This window comes from Panthera tigris, chromosome B3 (assembly GCF_018350195.1).
Source record: "Panthera tigris isolate Pti1 chromosome B3, P.tigris_Pti1_mat1.1, whole genome shotgun sequence".
Classification (NCBI taxonomy): domain Eukaryota; kingdom Metazoa; phylum Chordata; class Mammalia; order Carnivora; family Felidae; genus Panthera; species Panthera tigris.
The window spans coordinates 27148892-27161608 of NC_056665.1; positions in this window are offsets into that span (position 1 = coordinate 27148892).

The window sequence follows — 12717 nt, forward strand, 5'->3', positions numbered from 1 at the left end:
TCCAGCAAGTATACAAGAAGTGCTAACACCCTGAGCTGGGCCACTAGGGCATTGTTTAAAAATGATTTTCACACTAAGACCAAAATCATGATTCTCATACATTTATAAAATAAATACATTAAAGACTTTATTTAACTCATTATTAATGAGGGAACTAGTAAGATGTAACAGCCAGTTACAACAAAGGAGAGCCAAGAACAGATACATTTAAGGATCGGAATATTGACAGGATTGTATAATTGGAGGTAAAGTGGCCTCTTCTACCATGAGGAGGAAGTCAGTTGGACCTTCACAGCATTGCAGAGTTTACATGGCTACAGACAGGAAATAATTTTCATTGCAGTTCAGGGCAGCTTCCCCCAAAGCACATCTTTTTATATGGCATGGACAGGCACCAACCACATAGTTCCAGCACTAAGATCAATTGCTGGGGCCCCAGGTCTGCCTCTGCCTGTGGCGGGGGCTGTGACCAGAGATCTGTGTCTTTCTGTTTCTAAAAACAACCTCCCAGGGGCGCCTGGGTGGCTCAGTCGGTTGAGCGTCCGACTTCGGCTCAGGTCATGATCTCGCGGTCCGTGAGTTCGAGCCCCGCGTCGGGCTCTGGGCTGATGGCTCAGAGCCTGGAGCCTGCTTCGGATTCTGTGTCTCCCTCTCTCTCTGCCCCTCCCCCGTTCATGCTCTGTCTCTCTCTGTCTCAAAAATAAATAAACATTAAAAAAAAATTTAAAAACAACCTCCCGATGATTTGGATACACATTTAATTTGAATAAAAAATAGACCTGCAAGTTATATTCTCCACAATCTGTCTTTTGATTTCCCTCTCTCTGAGACCACACCCAGGGCTCCCCAAAGCCACATGGAGTATTGACAGGAGGGACATTTGGGATAATGACCAACTGCTCTAAATCAAATTTGATCTAAGGCACCATCATGCCTGCAGTTCCAACAGACTTTAACCAGCCATGTCTGCATAATGGTCTATTTTTATAATTAAATATCCCAGGGATGTATTAATTTATTTGATAATGCTGATAATAATTTGAGCAATTAATATTTTTAAAAATTTTTTTAATGTTTATTTATTTTTTGAGACAGAGGGAGACAGAGCATGAGTGGGGGAGGGGCATAGAGAGAGGGAGACACAGAATCTGAAATAGGCTCCAGGCTCTGAGCTGTCAGCACAGAGACCGATGCGGGGCTCGAACCCACAAACAGTGAGATCATGACCTGAGCCGAAGTCGGACGCTTAACTGACTGAGCCACACAGGCACCCAAGAGCAATTAATATTTAATGACCACTTACTATATGCTAAAATTTAATGACCACATAATATATGCTAAGCCCTTTCAGGCATTATCTCATTAACTAATTACAACAACTTTAATGGAGGATTATTAATATTATTCCCATTGTACAGATGATAAGCCTGAGACCTTGAGGCGTAAGACACACAGAAGAAGTAATGCTGTGACTTCTGCAGCACTGGCACCTGTAGAGTGCTCTGGGTTTTCCTATTTAGATTGTTTCTCCTGGGTAGGCAGGGCCTCCAGAAGGTGCACTTGTGCTGAGAGAAGAAAAGGAAAGAGTGAGAAATAGAAGCAGAAGGAAAGACACAGAAAGAAAGCCAGGATCCCCAAAGACAAGTCTTCTGTCCTACTACCTGGAATATAATTAACCTTTTGACTGAGAAAGTCTTTCTTCTCTTACTCTCTAATTGTTTACAAAAGGAAACTAACAGAGGAAGCTGGCCCTTAAACCAACAGAACAGCAACTGAGCTAGTCCATCCATGTGTAATCAGAGAAAGAGCAGCAGCTCCAGCTGCAGATCAAAGGCCCAAACAGCAAGTTGCTGAAACTCCACCTGCCTTTCAGGTCATTTGACCACCAAAATCCAAAGGACTCATAGAACCTGCAGGGTTATACCCATATCTATTTTCTGAGACAAATGTTATTAAAAGTGTATCTTGTCTGTCTCAGTGATTCAGAAGAGAAGGCAGACTGACAAACACACACACACACACACACACACACACTGATTTATGCAAGCTAAGAGTAGTCTTCTGAGAGAATAAGGAACATGGTTGGCAGATGGTATTATGTGAGGCCCAGAAGCCTCAGTTCTCTAAGGAGCCACCAGGCCTCTCATACAATGAAGCTGTCAAATGTGGACTACTCAGTGCCAAACACAGAACCAGATGGAAAAAGGCAGGTAAGAAGCTTTGGTCACAAAACAGGCATTCAACAAATATCTGTTGAAGTGGTAGGAATTAATGATAATTGGGCCTACAAGCTAATCCTTACCCTACAGGAATAGAACAGATTACACTAATACTTTTGTAGAAATGAATGGATAAAAGGCCTTTTCTTTTTTAATTCAAAATTCAAGTTTTCTAAGTACAAGTCTAAGAACTCAGCCTAGTATAAGTCAAATAGAATCAGATCTCCTCTGCACACAGCATTTTCATGGTCTGTTCTTGGAGAATGATGTTAAATTCTAGGCATTCAGGCCATTATCTCTCAAAATGAAATGCTCTTAGAAGAAAGCAATTTCTCCTTCAATTTCAGCCAAAGATATTTTTTAATGGATATGATGAATCCTTTAAATGAACTTTAATAATAAAAATTATTTGCAATTATCAGCACTAAACTGCTACCTGTTACCTGTTTCCCGCACACAAGGCCGCCCACCAGAGCAGGGTTCGTGAAAAAGGATGAAGACATAGTAGCCAGCAAATTGCAATGAATTTGGTAATATTCTCATAGCAGTGCTTGTCCAGCAGAGTCCATTCAGAAAGTTTCTTTTTCAGACTATTGCTAATGAGCTTTTATGATATCCCAGCACTTCCCCAGAGGTCCCAGAAGTCCATTCAGGAATCAGTACCTCCATGTTATGGCTGAGGAAGCTGAGGCTCAGGGAAGGCTTACTCTGCACTAAGTAGCAGACTTTTCAGACTCCAAAGCCCACATGTTTCAGCACCATTTGTGCTGTTGGCCACATTGAGGATTCCTTTCTGCCTCCCACTAACCCTGCAAGGTAAGTAAGGCAGTGCTTGACATTTGAGATGCCTGCAGATCTCATAGCCAAAGCATTCCTCCTATTGTAATCACTCCTTCCCCTAAATTAAGGATAAAATCTCTCTTTACCTAAGTCCAGACTCACTGTTATTCTAGCAGTACTATTATTTTCCATTCACAAGTGAATAAGCTGAGGCACAGGGAAGATGAAGAGCTCACTGAGGTATACAACTTAGCAGTACTGGCAGCCAGCGCCAGAGCCCTGTGCTCAAGAGCTACGCTTTCTCCTGGTATGTGTTTCATACAGCTTTTCCATCTGTTTAATCAACAAGTTTCAAAGTGAAAATAAAAGTTTCACAGGATGAAAATTAATAAAAGGAAATTTCAGGGGCACCTGGGTGGCTCAGTTGGTTAAGCACCAGTCTTCAGCTCAAGTCATGATCTCATGGTTTGTGGGTTCCAGGCCTGCATGGGGCTCTAGGCTGATAGCTCAGAGCCTGGAGCCTGCTTTAGATTCTGTGTCTCCTTCTCTCTTTGCCTCTCCCCCCACTTGTTCTCTGTCTCTCAAAGGTGAATAAACATTAAAATAAATAAATAAATAAATAAATAAATAAATAAATAAATAGATAGATAGATAAATGGAAATCTCAGTAAGATGGAATTGGGAAGCAAGAGAGGGGAACTTAACAGTCTATGTCAATTACAGACCCTACTGAAAGAACTCCCCACAGGAAAGAATCATCAGTTTACAGGCTCCAACTGGGAAAGCTACACATTGCCTTTCCCACAAGAAATCCACCACCCCAGCAACTCAGCCAATGAGAAACTGTCATCCACCCGAACCCTTGCTTTTCTCCAATGGTCTTTCCTTCAAAACAATCCTTTCTAACTTCCTTCTTCTCCATAAAATATTATTCCCTTGTTTGTAGGCCTTGCTTATAATTTTGTTGTCTGAAATTGCAATTCTATGTTAGTCTTGAATAAACCCATTTTTGCTGGTAAAGTAACTAACTGTTTTATTTTTAAGGTTAACACTAATCTGTCCTTCCTTAACATCAAAGGAATTTCAGGACTGAAACATCAGATATTATGAGAATTAAAATAAAACTATTCAATTTATGGGGATTCCAATGGAATTTGGTTATATGAAAAAAAGATGAAAATAGCCCCTCCTTCCACCCTACTCCCATTCATAGCAAAATATGGCTCCAAGTTAAATATGTCACTTAGAGAATTTATTTTCTTAGAACTCTTTAGGACCATCAGTTGTAAGTAATTAACATAATACAGTCGATCCTTATTATTTGTAGATTTCTTACTTGTAAATTCACCTGCTTACTAATATTTATTTGTAACCCAAAATCAATACTCCCTACCCTTTCCAGTTATTCAGACTATGGCAAAGGATTTGAATCCTAATGCATGCATTCCTAACTGGGGTAAAACACACTCTGCCTTTTAGCTTCAGCTTTCATGCTATAAACAAGTGTTCTTTTTATGATCTATTTAGTATCCTGTTTCTTGACTATTTGTACTTTTTGTTAGCAATTTTGTTAGTTAGAATGACCCTCAAGCATTGTGTTGAAGTGTGGTCTGGTATTCCTATTACCAGATGGAAAAGGAAAGAAGCCTCAGTTCTCTTGGCTGCCACAGTAAAGAATTACAGGACAGCAATATGAAAGTAAAGCAGAGCAAAGTTTTATTAAAATACACTCCACAGGAGGAATGGGACAGTCAAGAGAGACAAAAGCCTGAAAACTCGGGGGTGTGGGCTGAAAATCAACTTTTTTTTTTTTTGGTTTGTCCTAGGCTCACAACATTTGAGTGACAGGCCTGAATTATATAATAATTGGCCAACCACCATGTCGTTTCCCAAAATGTATTCAAGATACCTGCACAGGGTAGGAATCAGCAACATTATTTCTATTCTGGAGACATAGTCAAATAAGGACAAGCAGCTTGCTCTGGACAAGTGCCACAAGCACAACACACTTAACTCTTCCTCTGCCTGGACATTGGAACCAAAGACACCCTGCTAGAGGGGTGGAATGGGGTGGTCCCTGGGTGGTCTCGGATGCGGCTCTCCATGAGGATGCCTAAGGTCCATCCTCCTGTTGCTCATGCCTAGCTTCCTGCCATCCTGAAAGCCAGTGGCTGTGAAGAGCCTTATGGAGAAAATACATGTGTCAGATAAGTATCATATTCAGGCAAGAGTTACAGTGCTGTTAGCCAAGGGTTTAACGTAAATGAATTAAATAAGGTGTCTTTAAACAGGAATTCACATCAAATAAGTTTCTATATTAGTTGACAAACAAGTGACCAGAGGCTCACTGTATCTCTCCTAGAAGCAATGGTTCAGCATTCACTAATACATTGTTATAGGTGACTTCACACAACATAAATACTGGAAGAATAGGAAGAATCAAGATAGACAACATGCTGTGTGGCCTTTCTTTTGTAAACTGACTTCTCTGCTTTGCAAATTTCAAGGTAGCAGTTTACTTACATACCAGCTTGTTTGTGTGGGTGAGAGGGAGGCTTTAGAAAGAAGGGACAGACACAGAAACTAGGCAGATTAGAAATGTGCAAACCACCCCCAAATAATGCAATATTGTTCATTTTGATGCCTTAACATCTGTTCTGAGAAACAACAGGAGGTAGACCCATAGAAAAAGAGAAGAAATTCTCGGTGCTGGACCTTTCTGGGAACATTCTTTTGTATACTCAGTTTTTACTCTAAATGTAATGTAATATAATGTAATGTAATATGTAATGTAATGTAATAATGTAATGTAAATGCTGAATATGCACAGAAGCCAAGTTTCTTAAAGAAAATCTGGCTCAGAATAAAAGCTGTGTTTCCCACCTGCCTGCTGTAATGCTATAGCATAGGCACCACCCCTGGCTTAAAATGCATTTGTAAAGCCCTCACTTGCACCTTCTGCCAGCCTATCTTTTTATTAGTGCCCACTTGTCTCCAATTCTCCCCCTTTTCACACTGTTCCAGAAATGTAGTTTTGCTCTTGGCAGCAGCTCTAAAACCAACACTACTACCTACTCCCATCCCCACCTTGTGACCTGCTGGTGTCCACATCCTGGCCAGGCCACAGGCTTCATACACACTAGATTTTGTTGCATGTGATGTAATAAACAATGACACACTGCAATAACAGTTATACACTGAATCTCTTTCCGTCTCTCTCTCTCTCTCTCTCTCTCACTAAATCCCATCTGTGAGGTTTGATCCTGTTATCAACAGACAAAATTTGGTCCACACACATCAACTCCTCCTAGACTTTTGACAGCACACTTCTACCAAATATGTTTTTAATTATTTTGCACTTATGTCTGATCCTGAAACTAGAGCCACTCAGGTTTTAAAAACTGCACATTCATTTGAAAGGGAAAAAATAATATTCTGTAGACTGGAAAGAGAAACAGGAACTACAGATATTTATGTTTGCAGAGAGAGCAAAGGGAAAGAGCAACATTTATAGAATGTAATTAGAATGTTGAATAGACACAAATCTTACCTGTTTCCTGGGCTCCTGTTGGTGTTGACACTGCAGAAGTTTCCAAGTGGAGTAATTCACACCAGAGGTTTATTTCTCAGACTGCATTAACCATATCCTCATCTTTCACCGTATTTTCAGATAATCTGTCATTAGTGGCATTCAGTTTTAGCTGAATACGAGAATCAGAAAGTAAAGTTGATGTTGTTCTTTTCCCCTAGGCTGAGAAGCGGACTCTATAAATGTCTAAGAATAGCAATGGGAATTTCAATGGAAAGATAAGTGAAGACCAAATCTGAAATTGCAATTTGAAATGACCTAGCCAGCAAACTAGACAGACATTACCTACCAGCTTTCTATGAAAAAAAAAAAAAAATCTTCAGCAGAGTGAAGGGTGGGAAAATGGAATGAGGCCATAGGACTCTTAATTTCTTGTGCTTTACTGAAGGGACCCCCTCCCCCAGCCTGACACACAGCAGTGACTCTACTCTCTGAGGCTTATGGGGGATCCCCTATGCAATTCCAAAGTACTTTTAGAAGCCAGTCTTAACTTAGATGGTTACAAAGTGTGAGGTGCAAAGTAGTTACTTAGAAGCAGAGTCAGGATATCTTCTGTGAAATTTAATAAAGGGAAACCTCACTGAAGTGGACCCTAGATGTTAGAAGTCGTAAGCTGGAAGTAGGAAGTTATACCACTGAACCTCAATTACAATAAGAATTATCTATTACACCGGTTTGCATTCCCACCAACAGTGCAAGAGGGTTCCCATTTCTCCACATCCTATCCAGCATCTATAGTGTCCAGACTTGTTCATTTTAGCCACCCTGACTGGCGTGAGGTGGTATCTGAGTGTGGTTTTGATTTGTATTTCCCTGATGAGGAGCGATGTTGAGCATCTTTTCATGTGCCTGTTGGACATCTGGATGTCTTCTTTTGAGAAGGGTCTATTCATGTTTTCTGCCCATTTCTTCACTGGGATTATTTGTTTTTCGGGTGTGGAGTTTGATGAGTTCTTTTTAGATTTTGGGTACTAGCCCTTTGTCTAATATGTCATTTGCAAATATCTTTTCCCATTCCATTGGTTGTCTTTTAGTTTTATTGATTGTTTCCTTTGCAGTGCAGAAGCTTTTTATCTTCGTGAGGTCCCAATAGTTCATATTTGCTTTTAATTCCCTTGCCTCTGGAGATGTGTCAAGTAAGAAATTGCTGCAGCTGAGGTCAGAGAGGGTTTTTCCCTGCTTTCTCCTTTAGGGTTTTGATGGTTTCCTGTCTCACATTCAGGTCCTTTATCCATTTTGAGTTTATTTTTGTCAATGGTGTAGGAAAGTGGTCTAGTGAAGCCACTCTGGAAAACAGTGTGGAGGTTCCTCAAAAAATTAAAAATAGATCTACCTATGACCCAGAAATAGCACTGCTAGGAATTTACCCAAGTGATACAAGAGTGCTGATGCATAGGGGCACTTTTACACCAATGTTTATAGCAGCACTTTCAACAATAGCCTAATTATGGAAAGAACCTAAATGTCCATCAAGTGATGAATGGATAAAGAAATAGTGGTTTATATATACAATGGAATACTACTTGGCAATGAGAAAGAATGAAATATGGCCTTTTGCAGCAACGTGGATGGAACTGGGGAGGGTTGTGCTAAATGAAATAAGTCATACAGAGAAAGACACATACCAAATGTTTTCACTCTTATGTGGATCCTGAGAAACTTAACAGAAGACCACCGGAGGGGAAGGAAAAAAAAAGTTAGAGACGGAGGGAGACAAACCCTAAGATACTCTTATAAGCTGAGAACAATCTGAGGGTTGATGGGGGGGAGCGTGGGAGGGAGGGGAAAGTGGGTGATGGGTATTGAGGAGGGCACCTGTTGGGATGAGCACTGGGTGTTGTATAGAAACCAATTTGACAATAAATTTCATATTTAAAAAAACAGAATTATCTATTACAGATCCCCATAGGAAGAGAGGTCATAAATTACAGGTGCCACAGGGCAAGATATACATTGTATCTCCTATAAGAAATCAACAACTCCTGTAACTCAGCCAATAAGAAACCCTCATAACTGTGAACCCTTGCTTTTCTCCATTAATTTTTGTTCAGAACAACCCCTTTTGACTTCCTTCTTCTCCATAAAATAACTCCTCTCCTCATTTTGTAGGACTTGCCTATGGTTTTGCCATAGCTTGCTTGTCTTGAATTGTAATTCCATTATTCATGAATAAGCCCATCTTCGCTGGTAATAAATAAATAAATAAATAAATAAATAAAAACCTATTTTATTCTTAAGGTTAATACTTCCAAGATGGGTTTCCAGGACATAGGGTGGTAACAAGTTCTGCCCCTAAATGGATGGCACCTGCCCAGGGATATCCAGGCCTGTCATCTGAGTCCTGGTCTCCCTGAACAAGCACCAGAGCTAGCCTTAGGCTTGTGTCAGACTCTCCCACCCATGGCTGGATGATCACGCCAAAGACTTGGAGCTCAGAATTAGTAAAACCAGACTGATAAATGTATATACCTTCCCCACACAGCTGACAAGATTCAATAAAATATCTCCAAGTATTCTGCTTGCAAATGATTCCAAAAGCTTGGAGAGGCTGGTGGCAACCCCAGGGCAGCCGCAAGGGCTAGAGTAATAGGTTCTGCACAGGGATTAGCCATAGAGCTCTCAAATAAAAGCAGGTTGCCCAAGCCTGACATGCCAAACAAAAGCATGTTGCTTCAGTGGGAAGAAAGTGAGGAACCACCAGTAGCCTGTCTTGGTTACTTGCCCACCCCCCCTACAATATTCCCATCAGGCTTGGAGAGTGGTCCTAAGCCTTGCCTACATATCCATATTCTGCTCAGTGGCCATTAATGACCATTTGTCTCCATCCTTCCTTTCCTAGTTGGCCCAGGAATTGTAGAGATGCATTCCAACTGCTTCCTCTTCAGGACATGCCATGCAGACCTCTCTCCTCTCATCTATTCTGATCACATTGCGTTGGGTAGCACACCATTAGAGCAGCATTCTCCAAAGTGGGCTGTGTGGATCCCATCCACCCAGCAGGAACTAGGAAGAAAGCACTGGGACTTCCATGCTCATGTGTTTGAGCTCACCGACACAGTAGCACATGTTGATAATTCATAGATCTTATATATGTAGTAAGGATTCATGTTTAAGAACAGTTTACTGTTAGATATCCTTGACCAAAAATATTAGAATCCACTGAGTTAAACATAATTGTCTGGTTTTATATACTAACTTCCTTTAGAGTTTGAGTCTCTTCCCTACAGGCAAGTGGTTTGTTGAAATATAGTATATATGCCTCCCCCACTTCTGAGAATGCATCCCTCCTGTTCTACAACCCAGAAATCCAGGCAATCCTTGGCACTTCCCTCTCCCTAGCCACCTTGTCCCCTCCATTCTCATGTACCCTGTGGACCCCACAGTCTGTCACCTTGCCCATGCCTTTATTCTCTTCTCCCTTGACCTCTGAGCATTCCACAGTATTTCTATTACCCTACAGACACTGTTCAGAGCCATTTGTGTGCCAGCCATTCCTGTAGCATGAAACAAAACAGCCCCCCTCTCAAGGCTGCCCTCAGACCTTTCTGTATCCTATCCTTAGAGTAGATTCCACACAATGCTTCCAGAGGGACTTCTCAAAATGAAAAAAATAATCAAAACACCTTTCACACACCTCCATCCCCTTCTTAAAATATTATTAGCTCACATAACTCTTGAAATAGAAACTAAAATCCTAAGAGCCTGGGAGGAAAGGTGAGCAGTTGGTCCTGCTTACACTCAGCATTGCCTTTGGCATTCCAGCCACTCTTGAACACTCCTGGAAGCTACTGTGTTTCTCTGTCCTCTCCAGACACAGGGCCTGTCACATGTGATTCTTTCCCTTCACATATTCACGCCTTTATGCAGCATATTTCCCTGCCACCTGACCCTTTTATCTCTTTTCTATGGTGATGAATCACCCCCTTCCATATTTCTTGGAGCTTCAAAGTTAGCAACTGTAGACTGTGCCCACTGCAGCTCTCTGTGGCCACATTGGCCATTGTCCCCAGCCTGTGGCCTCTCAGCCTGGTTCTCCTAACATCCTTTAACGTGTTTATTTTCTTCTTAATCTATCCAGAGGGGTCTCTACTATCTCAGCAAGGAGGTCTCACAGATATGCCATGTTTCTATGACATTCATTATGGTCATAATTTCTCATCTATCTCCTCCTCCAGGCTGTGAATTCCATGAGGCAGGGTCACTAATTGTGCTTACAACCCTGAGCCCTTCACCAGGGTCTGACACATAGTGGCATTAATATTAACACTTAAGACATAAGCAAATTCATTCCCATGTGAAAAACTTTACATGTTTATATTTGCCATAACGAATTACTGGTGTGGCAAGTGAGATTCAAAGTTTCCACATTAGAAAAACCCAACCCAATTGTTTGCTAAGTGGTATTAAGTTAACTGATTCATACTTATGTCCACAAAAGAATGTGAAGTAGACTAGGCAGACATGGGTGCCCTTAAATTCCAGGCATCCTTTTAGGTAATAATGACAAAAGCTTATCCTCCAGGAGCCTACAATCTAAGATTCAAAAAGTATCCTAATAATCTTCCACCTTTGTTCTTATACTATTTTATTTATTTCCCAACTAGAAAAACAACTCATTTTTCAATATTAAGGTCTTTTCTCTTTCAGAATTTTCTTCTGGTTTCGCATAGAAAATATTTGCGAATCATGTATCTGATAAAGGGTTAATATCCAGAACTACTAATATATACAAAACTAATATGCAGAGAATCCTTACAACTAAACAAGAAAACAACCAACCTGATTCAAAAATGGGTAAAGGATTGAATTTCTACAGAGAAGATCTGCCAGTGAACAAATATATGGAAAGATGCTCAACATCACTAGTCATTGGGAAATGCAAAGCAAAACCACAGTAAGATATTACCTCACACCCATTAAGGTGGTTACTATAAAACCAAAACCAAAACAAAACAAAACAAATAGAAATTAACAAGGGTTAGCAAGGATGTGGAGAATTTAGAACTTTTATTCAGTGTTGCTGGGAATGTAAAGTGGTGCAGTCACTGTGGAAAATAGAATGGGAGTTCCCCCCAAAATTAAATACAGAATTAACACATGATCCAGCAATTCTACTTCTGGGTTTATACCGCCAAATAATTGAAAGCAAGAACTCAAAGAGATATTTGCACACCTGTGTTCTTAGAAGCACTGTTCACAATAACCAAAAGGTAGAAGTAACCCAAATGTCCAGCAAAGGATGAATGGACAAACAAAATCTGTTATACACACACAATGAAGTATTATTCAGCATTAAAAAGGAAGTAAATTCTGACACATGGTACAACTTTGAACGATCTTGAGGACACTATGCTAAGCCAGTAACAAAAGGACAAATACTGTGTGTTTCATGTCACTGAGGTGCCCTGAGTCCATACGTTCATAAAGATAGAAAGTAAAATGGAGGTTGCCTGGAACTGGGGAGAGGTGAATGAGGAGTTAGCGTTTAATGGGCAAGGATTCCAGTTTAGGAAGATGAGAAAGTTCTGGAGATGGGTGGTGGTAATGGTTGCACAACAATGTAAAAGTACATACCACTGAACTATACACTTAAAACTTGTTAGGATGGTAAATTTTATGTTATATTTATTTCACTGATATAAAAAAGGGAGACATGAGATGATTCATCTTCCTATAACCTGCCAGAAAGAGTTAACTGCAACTGCCTACCCTCACTTTAAGCTGTCCAAAGAAGATACATATTTTTTCAAAAGTGTATATTTACACGTTACTATTTTACAATACTTGAAAACATTTTTAATCTGAAGGAATTGAGTCAGAGACGGGAATGGAGAGGGACCGGCCACCATGGAGCATCACTGTATGTACCTGCCTCTGTGTTGAGGTCTAGACTTTCCTGCTGTCTTCTATTCTAGTCATCTGCCCCCAAGGAGAGCCCAGTGATACTGACAGCTCTGTGCTTGCAGAGTGCTCTCAACTCTACAATACTTTTCCTCAGTTATCTTGTTGTGACAAATGTTCTTCCTTACTATTCCTTTTTTTTTTTCTTCCTCACTGTTAAGTTCCTTATTGTTTTTAAGGATCCTTCCTTAGACTGTCCATTAGTGCTAAGTTACTTTTCCAGTCAGC